The following is a 17,387-nucleotide window of genomic DNA, read 5'->3' on the forward strand; positions in this document are numbered from 1 at the left end:
ACACACACACAAACACACACACGTATCTTTATCTATCTGTCTACCTATCTGTCTGTCTGTCTGTCTACATGCCTAAAATGCTTCTGTACTGGTGCCTCATGAAAAGTGCCCAGTACATTCTGTAAAATGGTTGGCTTTAGGAAGGGCATCCAGCCATAGAAACTGTGCCAAAAGGGCCATTTGGAGCCTGGTGCAGCTCTCTGTCTTGCCAGTTCCCTGTCAAACCATCCAACTGATACCAACACGGAACATAGATGTTAAATGATGAGGATTAATGATGGTGATGATGGTATATGGGCACACACACTATGTATCAATGTATATAAGTTGGGATGTGTGAGAAAGAGAGAAAGAGAGAGAGAGATAAAGAAAGAGAGAGAGAGAATATTTTAGCAACCTTTAATATATTCCACTTTCCCTAAGTTTTCACCATCTCCCCCAACAAACAACCATAAACTATATATCATGTACTGCTTCAGATAAATTCGATTTCATTTCTTTTAATATATATTTTTAACTCCATTTTGTCCGCTCTTGCACTTTTAATCTATAAGTATATCTTGGTAGCACTTTAGTTTGCTTTATTCATTTCTTTTTTGTGTGTTTCTTTTGTCAAACCTGAACCAGTAACAAGTGTTTGTAACATATACTCAGTCTTTTAAACGACTGCTACTTCTGTTCCAGAAAACAATAAGTAACTTGACACACTTCTTCCATACCGAAGCTCTCCGCCTTTCTCTCCACCATCTTAGTTTTTGCTTTGCATTTCTTCTTTTAACAAACTAAGAGAAACAAGGTTTCTTATATTCATAATGTGGAGGCAAACTGTCTTGGGAGAAGGAAGATCCAAAACAAAATGAAGATTGCATGAAGACATTTTTATCAATTCATACGTCACATGTTTTGTTGTCAGGAAAGTAATTTGTCAAAAAGAAAAGAAGATGAATTAAAACTGATCTACAGGAAGAAACAGCTTCTTCTTGAGCTGGCATTGCAAATACCGTTGTTGTTGCCATGGTGATATCATAACTACTCAACCACACAGTCTGCCAGTAACATTAGCAGTAAAATTCTAAGCAGAAATAATTTAATAGGCAAGATACCTCCATTTACATATACAGGGTTAACTGAAGGTATGTTAGTGCTTTACCCAAAAGAAAGAGACCAGTGGAAATAACAGCCCCAGATCTATATCTAATTGTTTTTAACCTTTCATATTTGAAATGTATATAAGGGTCAGTTTTAACTTTCCTTTAGCCAGGCATAATAAACGGGTTTTAAAAAATGGTTGCTTTTGTTTTGAACCTTGGGTCGGCCAGGCTTGATGAAGCAGACCTCTGATACAAAAGCATTACAGCCATGACCATCCTTTCAATTTCAACCTCTCACTCTCTCTTTCTCTCTCTCGTTTTGTCTCTTTCTGTCTGTCACCCTCTGTCCCTCTCCCCCTCCCCCTCCCTCGTTCTCTCTCATATCTGCAGGCATCTTCAACCATGACCTTTCATGCCAAACTCTGAAAATCCCTGAATTTCCCTGCCAAAAATACAGCAATGGTTTCTTTTTAACTTCTCTTGTTTTATTTAACCCTTTTGTTACCAACCTGGCTGAAACCGGCTCTGGCTCTGTAGCACAAATGTCATGTTTTCAAAATTTCTGAATTAAAATCTTCTGCCAAACCTTAGTCACAATTTATGTTCCTAACATTAGCTTAACGATAACTTAGTCATTTTACTAAATTCTTTTTTATATCAAAAATATTTGAAGGAAAAACAGAGCATCTTAAAATAAATACAGTAATGAAGGGTTAAAGTTTACTCTGTTGGTCATCTTCCCTCCCTGGTTTACCTTCTGTTTACAAGGTCACTTTATCTGTCACACAGTGGGTGTGGTGGGGGTTGGGGGGGCGTGTTTCATGAGACATTGGGGCTTATCTACCTACCAGTGGGGCCTCGGTGTATGCTACCAAATCATATTTTACTGCTATTTCTAACGAATCAGGAACCTCCCATAAAATTCTGGTTGGTATCGGTAAAAGACAATTTATTAAAGTAAGAATAACAGATAATTATAGAGGATGCTATGAGGAGAAGAGAATGGTTAACATTCTGAGAAGGATTCCGCTGTGTGAAATAATATAATTGTGTTCACAGCAGATGAACAATATTTCATTTTTAAACATATAATTCCAACATTGAAATCTGACCAAAATAATATTTTTATAATCAATCTATCATAGAAAGATATTCTTCACTCCCTGCCATTCTTCTTGCTGCTTTGTTTTGTTGCAGCATCATAAAACATAACTAATTTTGAAACACGATGAAAAAAAAGAAAAATGGAAATTATCAAGTAAAGAAAGAAGCAAGATAAAGAATTCTGAATTATGTTTTACATAATAGATATTTATAGATATTTATAGTTTGTATTAGTTTGGAACTGTGCTCTATTAAAATCTCTGCTGCTGATCTCAAGATCAAAAGTCACTTTCTAGATATTTCAGGCATAAAGAGAATTTAGAGAATAAAGATATGCAAAAGTAAAGATGTTTCTTGCATGCAAACACACTCATACACACACACACGCACACACTCACACACACACACACACACATGCGTGCACACATGCAACATATGCTAGCACAGAAGTAGGCATATATTTGCAGAGACAAACATAAGTGTATGAAGATAGACATGTCACTGAGGCAACAATGAATACACAGTGTACGATAATAATGATAATAATAACAATAATAATAATAATTATAATAATAATAATAATAATAATAATAATAATAATAATAATAATAATAATAATAATAATGACGACGACGACGATGATGATGATGATGATGATGATGATAAGGTTGATGATGATGATGATGATTTCTTTTTCTTACTTTGCACAATGCCAGCTATTCTGGGGGTGGGGAAGTGAATCACATTTACCCCAATGTTCGACTGCTACTTATTTATAAACCCTGAAGGGGATGAAAAGTGAAGTCGACCTCAGTGGAATTTGAACTCTGTTTGGCCACAAGAACTGTATATAAACATTTAGGACAACACACAGATAAACGATAACATGGAGAGAGATGAAACAAGAAATTCAATCCAAGAAAATTATAACAAAATTCTCTAATAGGATGGAGTACCAAGCAAGGGTAACCAAGAAACTCAGAGCATCTGGGTCTCATTAACTGCCAAGAGTAAAAACTAGGAAATACCTCTTTCTCACCTGTTCCCTCAATCCTATGAATAGAAACCAAGAATAGGCCCTCAGGCTTTACTCACTTTTCAACAAGTTTACTAGAAGTTGGGGCAGCAAGCTTCTCTCCCTCACCTCCCTTTTCAAATGGAACCTAAAACATCGTTGAGGGCCAAAGAGGAAAGTGTCAGCCTTCAGTCACTTCAGCCTCATTCACCGCACAAACACTTTCACCACAGCCACTAGATGGAGGAAATTCCTGCCCTTCCTAATAAATGGAAAGCTGTGAGCCGATCTTTATTGCTGAGTTTTCTGATAACTGGTTTCATCCAACACATGGTAGCAGCTATTCAACATCGCTTTACAAGCCAGCAATGCTCAGGCACCATATGAACCTGGTCTCTACATGTCCCTCTACATATATCTCAGGAAGGCCCAGCTGAAGGCACTGCTGCCATAGCTGTAGTGTTTTGTCTTAAATAGACAATGACCTCTAGTAGCCAGCCAAGGGATTTCAGGAATTTATTCTAAGGCACTGGATCGAAATTCTTCCAGAACAAACCCTTGAGCTGATTCTCATTAATGTCCAGAGTCTTCCAGAGGATGTTTCTCATGTCCACTTCTAATCCCTGACAGAACACCATGGTGGAGCTGCAATCAACCACGTCATCAGAGGCATGGTTGGCAAACACCCGTTTGGACGGGGGCAAGGGCACTTCTATTGCTTGTGTATGTAAGAAGGGTGAGAAGAGGAGCAAGATGCATGCTCTGTTTTCATGAGTTTTCTTCATGGGAGCCGTAATTGTTTATATTGTTGACCCATAAACCAAAACTGGCCCAACAGCAATTCTAAAGGAGCATATTATATATGATAGGTTTGTTTCAGCAACAATTGGCTTCCTTTATACCCCCACCTCGAACTCTGATATTATAAGTTCGTTCAAGTGACAAGTCATCATTGACTGAGATGTATCCAGGTATAGATGGCTCTTCTAGTTTCCTTAGAAGAAACTTGCCCAGATGTTGTTTGAAAGTGATGGGATCTTTTTTTCTTTGACTTGTTTTGAGATGATGTTAAATAGAGCAGAGCCTGTTGAGGAAAAGTAATAGATTAAGTAAGTTTTTGTGTAATCATGAAATTTGCATACATTCTGTCAGATTAAAATCTGACAGAAGCAGAAAGTTACATAGGACAACTGAAAGGTTCATTATGACAATGCATAGCTGCACAGACTGCAAATTAAAATACAGGAAAATAGGACTCTGTCAACATGTTGGCACATGTGCAAATAAGAAACACCCACAATTTATGATGAACAAATTGATACAGGTAGTTTATCCTGTCTCCCTTCGACTTTTAGTTCATGCAATTGAAAAAGCTGCATTATTTATGGGATGACCCAATGTATATATACTATTTCTGGGTTAACAAGGCTACCATTGGTTTCATGCCTGTCACATCCGATGTTGGATACTGATCCTCACTGATTCACATTAGCATATATATATATCATCATCATCATCATCATCGTCGTCATCCCTTAACATCAGTTTTCCATGTTGGCTTGGGTTGGATGGCTTGACTGGAGCTGGTAAGCCAGAGAGCTGCACCAGGTTCCAGTCTGGTTTGGCTTGGTTTCAGCAGCTGGATGCCCTTTCCTAATACCAACCACTTTATAGTGTATGCTTGGCACTTCTACATGGCACTGGCACGAACAGGCATAGGTGGCACCAGCACGAGTGCTTTTTATGTAGCACCATCACAAGACTCTTGCAAGTCAATCCTCTTCAACAGGAGATGTGGCCTTCACACTTCTGCTGTGGAGGAGGACAGGTCTTCTTGAGTACAGCAAGGTGCCAGGTATCTCATTCCTTCGTCATCCTGTCTGAGATGTTCACCATTCTGCAGTCGTCTTTTAATACTTAATCCCAACTTCTCCTTTCTCTCCTTCTCTCACAAACACCATCCACTTTGAGTGAATGACACTTCTTTTTGGAGCTGCCAGCACCCATCCACATCCCAACACCGAACCAGCACAGTCTTCCCTCTTTCACACTGCATCTAATTCCACTCATGCCAAACTACCCTCACAACGCACTATCACTCTGTTGCACATGTACGCTGACATTGCACATCCAGCAGAACATACCAGCCTCGTTCCTCTCTAGCTCTCCTTTGTCTGCAGCATTCAGGACAAATGACTCATTATTCTATAGAATTGCTGTTTGTATACATGGCTCATACATGAGAAAGACCTTTGGCTGCCAACAGAATTTTCTCCATCCTATTCTTATTCTAGCTACTACTCTCTCCATACATCCTCCTCCACTACTGATTGGGTCCCCTAGGTAGCTGAAATAATCTGCTACCTCCAAAGAGCCTCCATGGCATTTGAGAAACTTAATTTCCCATGTATCTGTAGTTTTTATGGCTCCTGTGCAACCTCCATGTTTGAACACTACTTTTAAGACTATGATATATATATCATAGTTTCTCAAGAATTTCTCAGCATTCCCAACATGTGTCTTCCATTCCTCTGTGTCATATTTAAGTCCTTGGATAGTGCCTACAGTGTCTTCTAAGAATTGGTTGATCCTGTTTTGCACTGCTCTACCTCTTCCCTATTTGCCATGAGAAAGTTGTCACATAAGAGCAACTAGCTCCACCTCGTGACACCAGCAGTAACCAATAAACCTCAGCCTGTTTCTTTTATATTGTCTCTGTCATGTATGGTATGTCTTGGCATAACTTTTTGTTAGTCTTGTGTTGATGCCTTGGGATATTCAGAATAGAACATAGCATTCTGGTGTGTGTCTGTGTGTCTGTGCACCATTTAAAGTTTTACTTCATTGCAGCTGCAAATGTTATCAAATCATGAACGAAACTTGATTCAACTGTAACTCTGAAGAAATCTATTTTAGTTTTTCATGAAAGATTAGATTTGCATATCTTATCCAAACATTTAAGCGCTCCTCATTCTTTACTAATCCTGATTTCCATATCAGTCTTAGATTCGGACATGTGATGTCCAAGGTATTTGTATGCATTTTTGATTTTTTTCTCCATTCAGAGAGAAGCTTTCAATTCCATCCGAGCTGTGAGAGATATATTCCCTTTTTTCAGCAGCTTTGATTTCTTATTCACACACATGCTCTTAGACATTTCTATATCTCAGTGACTAAGGTAAGATCATTTGGGATATCAGAGCAATATGACCTTGTGAATAACGATTGAAGAATTATTAAACAATGAATTTGGTATTTGGTCTCACATTGGAGTGACAAGCCAAGACCCCCATTTAAGATCAGTGCTGTCCAAGGATATAAAACAACAACCAACCTATATATAAAATTAAAACTATGCTTTAATTTTAGATGTGTCTGTATGGTAAAGAAGTTTCCTTCTCAGCCACGTGGTTCCAGGTTCAGTCCCACTGCATGGCACCTTGGGCTAGAGTCCTCTACTATGGCCTCAACTGACGAAAGCCTTGTCAAAGGATTTGATAAATGGAAACTGAAAGAAGCCCGTTTTATGACTACATACATACGTGTGTGTGTGTGTGTGTGTGTGTGTGTTTATCCACTACCACTGTCTGAGAGTAAGTGCTTGTATGTTTACATCCCTGTAACAAAGTGGTTTGGCAAAAGAGACTGATAGAATAAGTACCAGCCTTTAAAACAAAGGTACTGGCTTCAATTCGTTGTTTGACTGAAAGTTCTCCAAGACAGTGCCCCAGCATGGTCACAGTCTACTGACAGAAACAAAGTAAAAGGTAATAAGCGCTGTATGTTTAGTTCTTTCCTTGCATTTGTGAATCTAAACTTGCTACCAAACTTTCATTTACGGCAACATCACAAAAGTGATCAGGAGATTTAATTGTCCTGGCAATTTACTGAGAAGAGGATTAATATTTGCTGCAGTATTTTTAATTTCCATTATGTAATAAATAAAAGTGTATAGTTTCTGAGATGGGAATCTGGTTTTGATGGCTTTGTTTACTGTTCAGTGGCTCTTCCTCTGATTTTATGCCTTAATTAATTATAAGACTATAAAGTGATAGAAGCAACAAATAACAACACAAAAAAAAAAAACAAAGACAATCAGTTGAGTTTGTGTAGATGTATTGTTACATAATTCCCTGTGTATTGTATCATGTTCTCATTTACTAATTGCATGGCTGTTTTTAATTAGGCTTTGTTTTGTTGAAATTTTGAATCTGAGAATCTCTTAAGAAAGATTCAAAATAATTAGAAATGATGTGTTCTATGTTTATTCCTGGCATTACCTAACCATAATTACATTACAGCTTTAGTCGTCTCTCTCAGACATTCCCTGCCCATTCCGATTCTGCATCTCCTCTTGCTCTCTCTCTCTGTTGGAATGGAGAGGTGGTGATTCCTGCTTCTGGCAATTGTTTCTCTCTCTCTCTCTCTCTCTCTCTCTCTCTCTCTCTCTCATGAATGAACAAGAAGAAGAAGAAGAAGAAGAAGAAGAAGAAGAAATGAAAGAAAGAAAAGGCAAAAGAAAACTAAGTAAAGAAACAAATAAAAATATATTCCTTTGGTAATGTTTAAAACAAATTTGACACAGCCTATTATGCATATTTCATTTTTAATCCAAATTCCTCAGGCATGTGCAAATCTCTCGTACCATTTCCATGTAAAAAATAAAACAAAATAAAAACAAATCTAATAAATAGAATAATAAAATGTCGTGAAGAGAGAGAGAAAAGGCGAAATTATTTCTTGGTTTATGGCAGCAAATGGGAGTGAATTTAGTTGGGGAATATCTGTGAATGATATCAGAAAGTAATGGCGGAGAACAAGACATAGAAATTTATATGAAGCTAAACAGAGAAAGTTTTATTTTATGGAAGTGGAAATGGAATTCAGCAAATACCAATATAGGGATTTGAAAATATTAAATAATATTGTACAGAGAGACCCAAATGTATGGATTGCTCGTTAACGTGTTAGTTAATGAATCTGAATGTAGTCTATCCTTTATTTATCTTTTTCTTTGTTGAATATTTTATTGTCAATCATAAAATTTGGATATTGTTGCAGTTGGCAGCAAAGACGAGAGGTTGTTAATTAGTTGCAGACAATTTGTAAATGCAGGTAGCAAGTCTCTATGGGTGATGACTGCAATCAGGAGATGGGGTTCACATGGAACATTCTCTCTCTCTCAGAAACGTAAAAGGCATTTCCTCCTCTGGTGAACATTAAAATACATATTTGATAAGGTCGGCAGCGGCAAAGGCTGGCTGCAGAATACATTAATGAATAAATTTCTGACACTTACTTACTCAGGTGGTTTTGCTACGTTATGTCATAGAAATTCCATTTGAATTAGTTCTGTTGTTTAACCCAGGGTCAGTATTGATCATTAGGGCTGCCCTATGATAAAAAGCAGTCCAACCACGACAGACCTTCACTCTTCAAATAGCATAACTGTACACTTATATATTCCTATGTGTCCTTCTTGCTTCAAGATACTACAAAGTGATTAAATGGGAATTTGGCTGCTATTTATAGTAAGTCTGGTGTTAACACATTTGCTCCAGCATTGCCTTGTTATATCAATTGATATTGTTGTTGTTGTAGATGCTGATGTTTAACCCCAGGTCAGTCATGACTGTGCATGCCTATGATCAAAGGTGTTCCGGCCATGATCATACTGTTGGTTTTTTAACCCTAGGCCAGCCCTGGTTTAGCACATCTATGACCAGTGGTAAATCAATCACTGATATTGTTATGACAGTTTCAAATTTTGGCACAAGGCCAGCAATTGTATGGAGAAGCGATAAGTCAATTACATTGACTCTCAGTATGTTACTGGTACTTATTTTGCCAGCCCTAAAAGAATAAAAGGCAAAGTCAACCTCAGTGGAATTTGAACTCAGAGTGTAAAGATGGACAAAATACTGCTAAGCAGATTTCTTGGTGTACGAAAAGGATTTTGTGAGCTTTGCTACCTGATTCATGTTGATGTAACAAAGCAGCAAGCTGGTACAATCGTTAGCATGTTGGGCGAAATGCACAGCGGTATTTCGTCTGTCTTTACGTTCTGAGTTCAAATTCTGCTGAGGTCGACTTTGCCTTTCATTCTTTCAGGGTTGATTAAATAAGTACCAGTTACGCACTGGGGTCGATGCAATCGACTTAATCCGTTTGTCTGTCCTTGTTTGTCCTCTCTGTGTTTAGCCCCTTGTGGGTAGTAAAGAAATAGGTATTTCATCTGCCGTTGTGTTCTGAGTTTAAATTCTGCCAAGGTCGACTTTGCCTTTCATCCTTTCGGAGTCAATAAATAAAGTACCAGTTGCATAGTGGGGTCGATCTAATTGACTGGCCCTCTCCCCCCAAATTTCGGGCATTGTGCCTTGAGTAGGAAAGAATATTGATGTAATTACCAAATCTTGGAACTTCTCTTGCCATACAAAATCATAGGATCCGTGGAGTCTGGAACAGGATGAATGATTCTTATTCTTGTAACCCAAAAGCACTGGAATACATTCAGTTACCAGGATGTCAGGCATAGAAGACTACACTGGATTGAAAACCTAATGAAGGAAAACTCTGAGAGGCCACTTCTTGTTCTGCCAAGTGTAGTTGCTAGATTTCCACAAAATTCATCAAATCTTCAAAAACAAAGGACATGTTTGGATCATGCAGTCCTAGAAATAGAGTGTTTGAAATTAAGATGTGATGGTCACAAGCAGAACACATTTGTTCAGCAGTCTGGCTGATCTAATCTTAAACAACAACAACAACAATAACAAGCAACAACAACAGTTACTCTGTATTCTCTAGAACCATCAAATGGATCTGAAACTGACAAAACCCTAACCCTAATCCTATTGTGCACCCATTTCAAAGAGGCATAAACTGTTTCTATTCATGGCCCTATATAAACCGTATTTCTTCTAGAAATAAATTTAGGTGCAACTGACAAACAATGAGTGCACAATGACACCGGTAATAAAATATGAACCAATACAATATTGTTGTCTAAAAGCAGATTCTAAGGAAAACTAGAATATAAGAATGGTTTCTGTTGGTAAAAGTGCAACAGAATGATTTGAAACAATGGAATACTTTGAAGGTGAAGAAAATTCTAACCGTTTTGTTTAACACCTGTTTTTCGAATTAAATAAAGTTTTGAGAGGGAAGTATTTGAGGCCCAATTTTTAGGTTTGGCTCATCTCCCTGTCACCAACTTTTTTAATGTTTTGCAATTAAAGGAAGTTAAATTCTAAACGAATTAGAAAGTAAGGAGATAATGGACTTTTTGTCAACAAGAAATGTGAATAGAAATGTCTAATTGTAACCCAGTCACAAACTGTTAAGTCACAGTTTGTAACTCAGCTGTAGATTGTGGCGTCACCATCTGAAGCTGAGCTCATCTCTTGTTGTAAATATTTGCATTGTCACACACACGCACAGTCTTCCATACACACACACACACACACACACACACACAGAAACATGCATGGATACATATGATGGAGGCATGAATATGGCTCAGTGGTTAAGAAGCTTGCTGCTTAATAATATTATTCTGGGTTCGATCCCACTTTGGAGCTTCTCAGGCAAATATTTTCTCTAGCCATGAGCTAACCAAAAGTTTGTGCAAGAATCTGGTAGATGGACACTGAAAGAGGCCTGCCATGTGTTTGTGTGTGTTGTGTGTGTGTATGTGTGTGTTAGTGTGTTAGTGTGTGTGTATAAGTGTGTTTGTTCTCCACCATTGACTGTCAATTAGTGTTGGTTTATTTACATCCCTGTAACTTTCTGCTCAGAAAAAAGAGATCAAGAGAACTTGTACCAAACTATTAAAAAATAAGTACTGCGGTTGGTTTGTCTTCATTAAGCTCTTCAAGGCAGTGCCCCAGCATGGCCACAGTCCAATGACTGAAACATATAAAAGACAACAAGATAGACAATGAGTTTTTTTCTGCAGTTTCCATCTTCCAAATTCTTTCACAAGGCATTTTCCAGGTCAAGGTTCCCGAAGAGACTTGGCCAAGGAATGAACCAGCAACCATGAGCTTGTGAAATGAACTTCTAAATTACACAACCACGTCTGTGAGTCAGTGTTAGTTGAAACGATTGCACTAATGAATAGACACGTTAAGCAAACAGCCTGAGGACTGAACAACCAGCTATATAATTCGAATCTGTGTGTCACTTGCCGTTTAATTCTGGTTAGATTGATTATTTAATCAGTTCATATATGACTAAATTTTATTTCCTTTACACTTGCATCTGTTGCCTCTGTACAAGAGATGGCTTGGAGAGATGTTCAGAGCAATGCTCAGGATCTGTGCAGAGTTGGTGATAACAGCGAAACACGTAGACCAGTATTCGTTCAGCTGTGTGAATGGGTGTGTTTGCTAAAATAAAATTTAAAGTGCATTCTCTGAGAAAAGGTTCAATGACTTAGTAATTGGAGTTACACAACTGATTAGGTGTTATTACGGAATTAAGGATTTCACATTTGCAGCATTTTAAGCCTGATTTGAACTTGAGAAACTCAACTGATCGACTGACTGTGTTTGCAGGTTCATTAATATGACTAACAAAATCATTACTGTTGATGCGGTTTTTGTAGTTGTTGTTGTTGCTATTGCTAAGCAGCCTCAGTGTTTTCCAATTGAACAGACCCAAGGCATAATGGTAACCAATCAAATGAAGCAATCAATCAGCCATCCCACCCTTGCCCATCCTGTGTTTATTCAATTCTATTTAATTCAATTTATTGTCCTTTAAACAAATGCAATGAAAAGTAGAATTGATTTAAGCTCTAGGGCTTTTTCTATGATTTCAGAAATAAAATGTATGGACATTGCTACCCTGTTTTTTAAAATGGCATGGAATTTGTGAAGGACGTTTTCATGTAGCATTTCAAAAATTGTGTGACTCATTGAAGAATGCCCAGTGGGGGTGTCTCACTAATATCAACATTTGAAACCATAGAAGGGAACAGGAAACAGTTTTCAAAAAGTCCCATGATATTTCAATCATTGAAAAAAGCTAGATATAGGCACAAGCATGGCCGTATGGTAAGACATTCGCTTACCAACCACAGGGCTCTGGGTTCAGTCCCACTGCATGGAAACTTGGACAAGTGTCTTCTACTATAGCCTTGGGCTAACCAAAGCCTTGTGAGGGAATTTGGTAGAGGGAAACTGGAAGAAGCCCAATGTATATATGTAATTGCATGTGTGTGTGTGTGTGTGTATCTTTGTGTCTGTATTTGTCCCTCACCACTATTTCACGACTGGTGTTGGTGTGTTTTTGTTCCTCAGGTACTGGGGGTTAACTCATTCAATTAAAGTTTTTTGTGCCCCAGCATGGCCGCAGTCTAATGACAGAAACAAGTAAAAGATAAAAAGAAGATTGGCACAGTTGTGACTGTGTTGTGCAGTTATGAAGTTTGGCTTTGTACCTATGTTGTTTTAGGTTCAATCCTGCTGTGGCACTTAAAGTAGTGTCTTCATCTATAACACAACTAATGCCTTGTGACCAAAGTTTGTCAATGGAAACTGTACAGAAGCCTGTCATATATATATATATATATGTTCCTCTTGAGTGTTGGGCCACACAGAGGCAATGACTAAGACCTTTGGCAATATGTTGTGCTTGAGAAGAAGACCCATCAAGCCAAGCAAAATCGTAGTCATGACAGACACCAGTGTCACACAAAGGGCACCTGTGCCAGAGGCACGTAAAAGCACCCTGGTGTCACACAAAGGACACCTGTGCCAGAGGCACATAAAAGCACCCCGGTGTCACACAAAGGGCACCTGTGCCAGAGGCACGTAAAAGCACCCTGGTATCACACAAAGGGCACCTGTGCCAGAGGCACGTAAAAGCACCCCGGTGTCACACAAAGGGCACCTGTGCCAGTGGAACGTAAAAGCACCCTGGTGTCACACAAATGGCACCTGTGCCAGTGGCACATAAAAGCACCCATTACACTCTCAACGTGGCTGGGATTAGGAAAGGCATCTAGATGTAGAAAACAATGCCAAATCAGACTAGAGTCTGGTGCAACCTTCTAGTGTACCAGCCTTAGTCAAACCATCCAACCCATGCCAGCATGAACACCGGACGTTAAATGATGATGATGATGATGATGATGATGATGATGATGATGATGATATGCATATAATCAAAATTTAGAAACTTTGAGAGATATGAAGTAAGTCTATTGTTCTAACTGTGGAATTTGAAGTCTTGCTTTGATATAATGGTTCGTATGGCTGTCATGTTCACAGAAAATGTGGATTCAAGTTTCTTGGGTAGAGTTTGAAATTTCTCCATCCAAAGGTATTTTTAAACTAATATTCTGCACACTATTACTTATGTTTTATCTACTTTGTTTCACCATTAAAAATATGTGTAATTAACATAGATTATGAAACAGCTGTAAGCTAATGGAATAAAAATCTAATTACCAACTTAAATTTCTCTGATCAGAGACACACACACACACACATAAACACACACACACATACACACACACATAATATGTGTCATAATTCGTGTTAGTTACATAATTGACATTAGATCATCCTTCACACAAATATAAAATATCTTTATAAATGTATATTTAGATTCGTATACATAAATGTGGTGTAATATAACTGAGAGACTACTCTTCAGAACATTTCATGGCTGGTTAAAACTTATAGTTGTGTGTGAGTGTGTGTATGTATTTATGTATATATGTGTGTATAACTATATATGTATATGTATTAACAAAGGATTGCGATGCCTGATGCCTGGCCATACTCAAGATGATCCATACCCTGCAGCAGAAGTGTTCAGATTGATCCTTCTGGTTGTGTGACGCACTCGTGATTGTGCCATATAAAAGTGTCTGTGTGGTGTCTCGCATAAAAGCATCCATGTGGAAACATGTAAAAGTGTCCATGTGGCATCATGTAAATACACCAATGCAGTGTCACATAAAAACACCTGTGCAGTGCCACATAAAATTGCCCATGTGGCAACACGTGAAAGTGCCCATGTGGTGTCATGTAAAAGTGCCCAAGCAGGGTCACATAAAAGTGCCATGCTGCATAAAAGCACCCAGCACACTCTGTAGAGTGGATGATGTTAGGAAGGGTATCCAGCCATAGAAACCATGCCGTATCAGACTGTAGGCTGGTGCAGCCCCCTGGCTTGCCAGCTCTGGTCATACCTTCCAACCCATGATAGCATGGACAATGGATGTTAAATGATGATGAGGATAATGATGATATATGTATATATATATGTGTGTGTGCATGTGTGTGTGTGGAAACAGTTATTGGGATTAATAAATTCTTGTGTATTCCATCTTCAGTCTTTCAGTTGCCATATATATATATACACACACACAAAGACATATATATACATACACACATATATACACATACATATATATGTATGAGTGTATGTATGCATATACATACACACACACACACGTATATGAGTATGTTGATATCATCATCATCCTTTAATTTAAGGTTCCTCTTCCATGCTGGATGGGTGGATGGTTTGACAGGATCCACCAAGCAAGGGGGTGGAGGACTCATTCTCCATTAACCATATTATTCTGGGCCAATTGATGTTGGTAAGAATGCTGTCCGTTGTCGTTTTTGAGATGAACTTTCATCAATACAGCTGAATTATCTCATCATTACAATTATAATTTCAATTACATTATCAATTTCTTCTTATTTGCAAGGTTGTCTAAATTTTCCTATTTTGCTAGAAGATTGCATTCATTGGTCTACCAGCCAAAGGTTTGAACATTCACATCTCATCCCTGGCATCACAGTGAGACCACAGCCAAAACACATAACCACCGAGAGCAGCCAAATTTAGCCAACTGTACAATATGAAACATGTCATGAATTGACGAAGCTGATATCTCTTTCGAGTAAATACACAACAACTAGATGTTAACCATTTTCTTATCATATTTCTCTTGAAATTCACTATTTCAATTAATTTTTAAAATAATGAAGAATTTAGTAAAATAAGTTTCTTGTTATAAGCTGATGCTTAGAACAAGGATTAACAGGAAATTTTGATGGATCAAGGTTTTAATGTAATCACTTTAAGGCGTTTGTTACCATATTTACATTAAAACACACTGACTTCATTCCCGTGAATGCTGAAAATAATAAAATAACCCTGGTGAAATTTCGATAGAAGGTTTTAAATTAGTTCATTTTGAAATGGAAAGTTTGTATCACAGAACCAGGAATCATTTAAAGAGGGCTTGAATCAAAACGGTTGAAGTAAAGCTGTTATTGAAGAATCTCAAAGATTAAGCCAAATGAAGATAAGTTATGTTTTTTACAAATACTACCTATACCAGCATGAAAAGTGACTGCTTAAGTATTTGATAATAATTAATATTCATTGTGCCTCGAAATCATTTGCCTAATGCAGCATAAAACATGAGCAAAAATGGCAAAAATTGATCCATGATCGATAATGTCTATATTTAAATCTCCCTAAGGTAATTCTTTCATGCACCAATGCAATTAGGAATTGATATGGACCAATTTCATTAACAATATATTTGATGAGTCCAAATAAACTCCTAAACTTTGCTCTATTCCATTGTAACCAAGAAATATTGCCTTTGGCGCCTGATGGAAAGGTGATTTTCGGAACAAGTAAATTTAATTACTGCTGGCTCAAACTTTAAGTGTGCTTTCGATGACAGCTGTTTGGCAGAATATGTTAAATGTTATATAAATGAAATAGCAATGAAATTAGATTTTTAAAGAACTATAACGATGTAAATAAATTGTTCAATGAATCTTTTCTACGAATGTCTTCCTTTTCAATGATGACACATCGGAATATACTATACAGATACAAATATGTATGCACGTGTGTATACACGTACACACACACATATATACACATGCACACATGTACACACACATATACATGCATCTATTTATGTATGTTAACAAGTACATTTATGTATAATTCTGCACATGTATATATTTATATATATACATATATACATGTATGTGTGTGTGTGTATGTACACATATATATGTGTATGTATATATATATATTATATAAATATATACATGATAAATGTATATATGTATGTGTGTGTATATGTATACGTATGTATATATCTATAGCTATCTATATGTGTATGTATGCATGTACACATACACACACACAGACGTGTGTGCATGCATATATATTGTTATGCAGAAATGTATGCATGTGTGCACATGTAAATCTTACATAATTTCTCTATCAGTATGTGTGTGTGTGTATAAATTTATGTATATATATATATATGTATATATATATATATATATATATATATATATATATATATATATATATTTATATATTATTCTTACATTCTATCTCTCAGATACATCAGTAAAGTTTAGAAAACTTGTTTGTTTTCTTTTAGAAATATTTCCCAGCTTCAGATCACAAGATTTCTCTGCTACTGATATTTTAAACAATCAAATTGCTCAATCAATTATATGCATTTATAGACCCTATTACATCAGTGTGTGTTCATCTGTTTGCGTATTTTCATAGAAGGAGTTTTTTTTTCAAGGCAACATACAGCCACATTCCTTCGTAAACACTTGTTTAATCTTTATTCATTTTAGGAAATGGATGTTAAATTGATGATTATAATAATTCTGGGACATATTAATTCATCTTGAAATAAATTTTTTTTCGAAAAGTATTGATTTTGTGTGTTTATTCTCTCATGTTTGAAATCTCCGAATGCATTGTGTCTTTACACTTATGAAATGTATCCCAATTCCTTCCAATCACTGTATTTCTTATGATACAACACAGAAACATAACAAATCTGTTTGTCTTGGTGAAATGAGTCACACTCGGTAACAAGTTTATAACATACAGGCTTATGGACAAGTAATCTTCATATATATCTGTGTGTGTGTATATATGTATATATGTATATATATACAGGTGAGGGCGCGTGGCTTAGTGGTTAGGGCATTCGGCTCATGCTCGTAAGGTTGTGAGTTCGATTCCTGGCGACGCGTTGTGTCCTTGAGCAAGACACTTTATTTCACGCTGCTCCAGTCCACTCAGCTGGCAAAAATGAGTTGTACTTGTATTTCAAAGGGTCAGCCTTGTCACTCTCTGTGTCACTC

The sequence above is a fragment of the Octopus sinensis genome, linkage group LG5, assembly GCF_006345805.1.
Source record: "Octopus sinensis linkage group LG5, ASM634580v1, whole genome shotgun sequence".
NCBI lineage: Eukaryota > Metazoa > Mollusca > Cephalopoda > Octopoda > Octopodidae > Octopus > Octopus sinensis.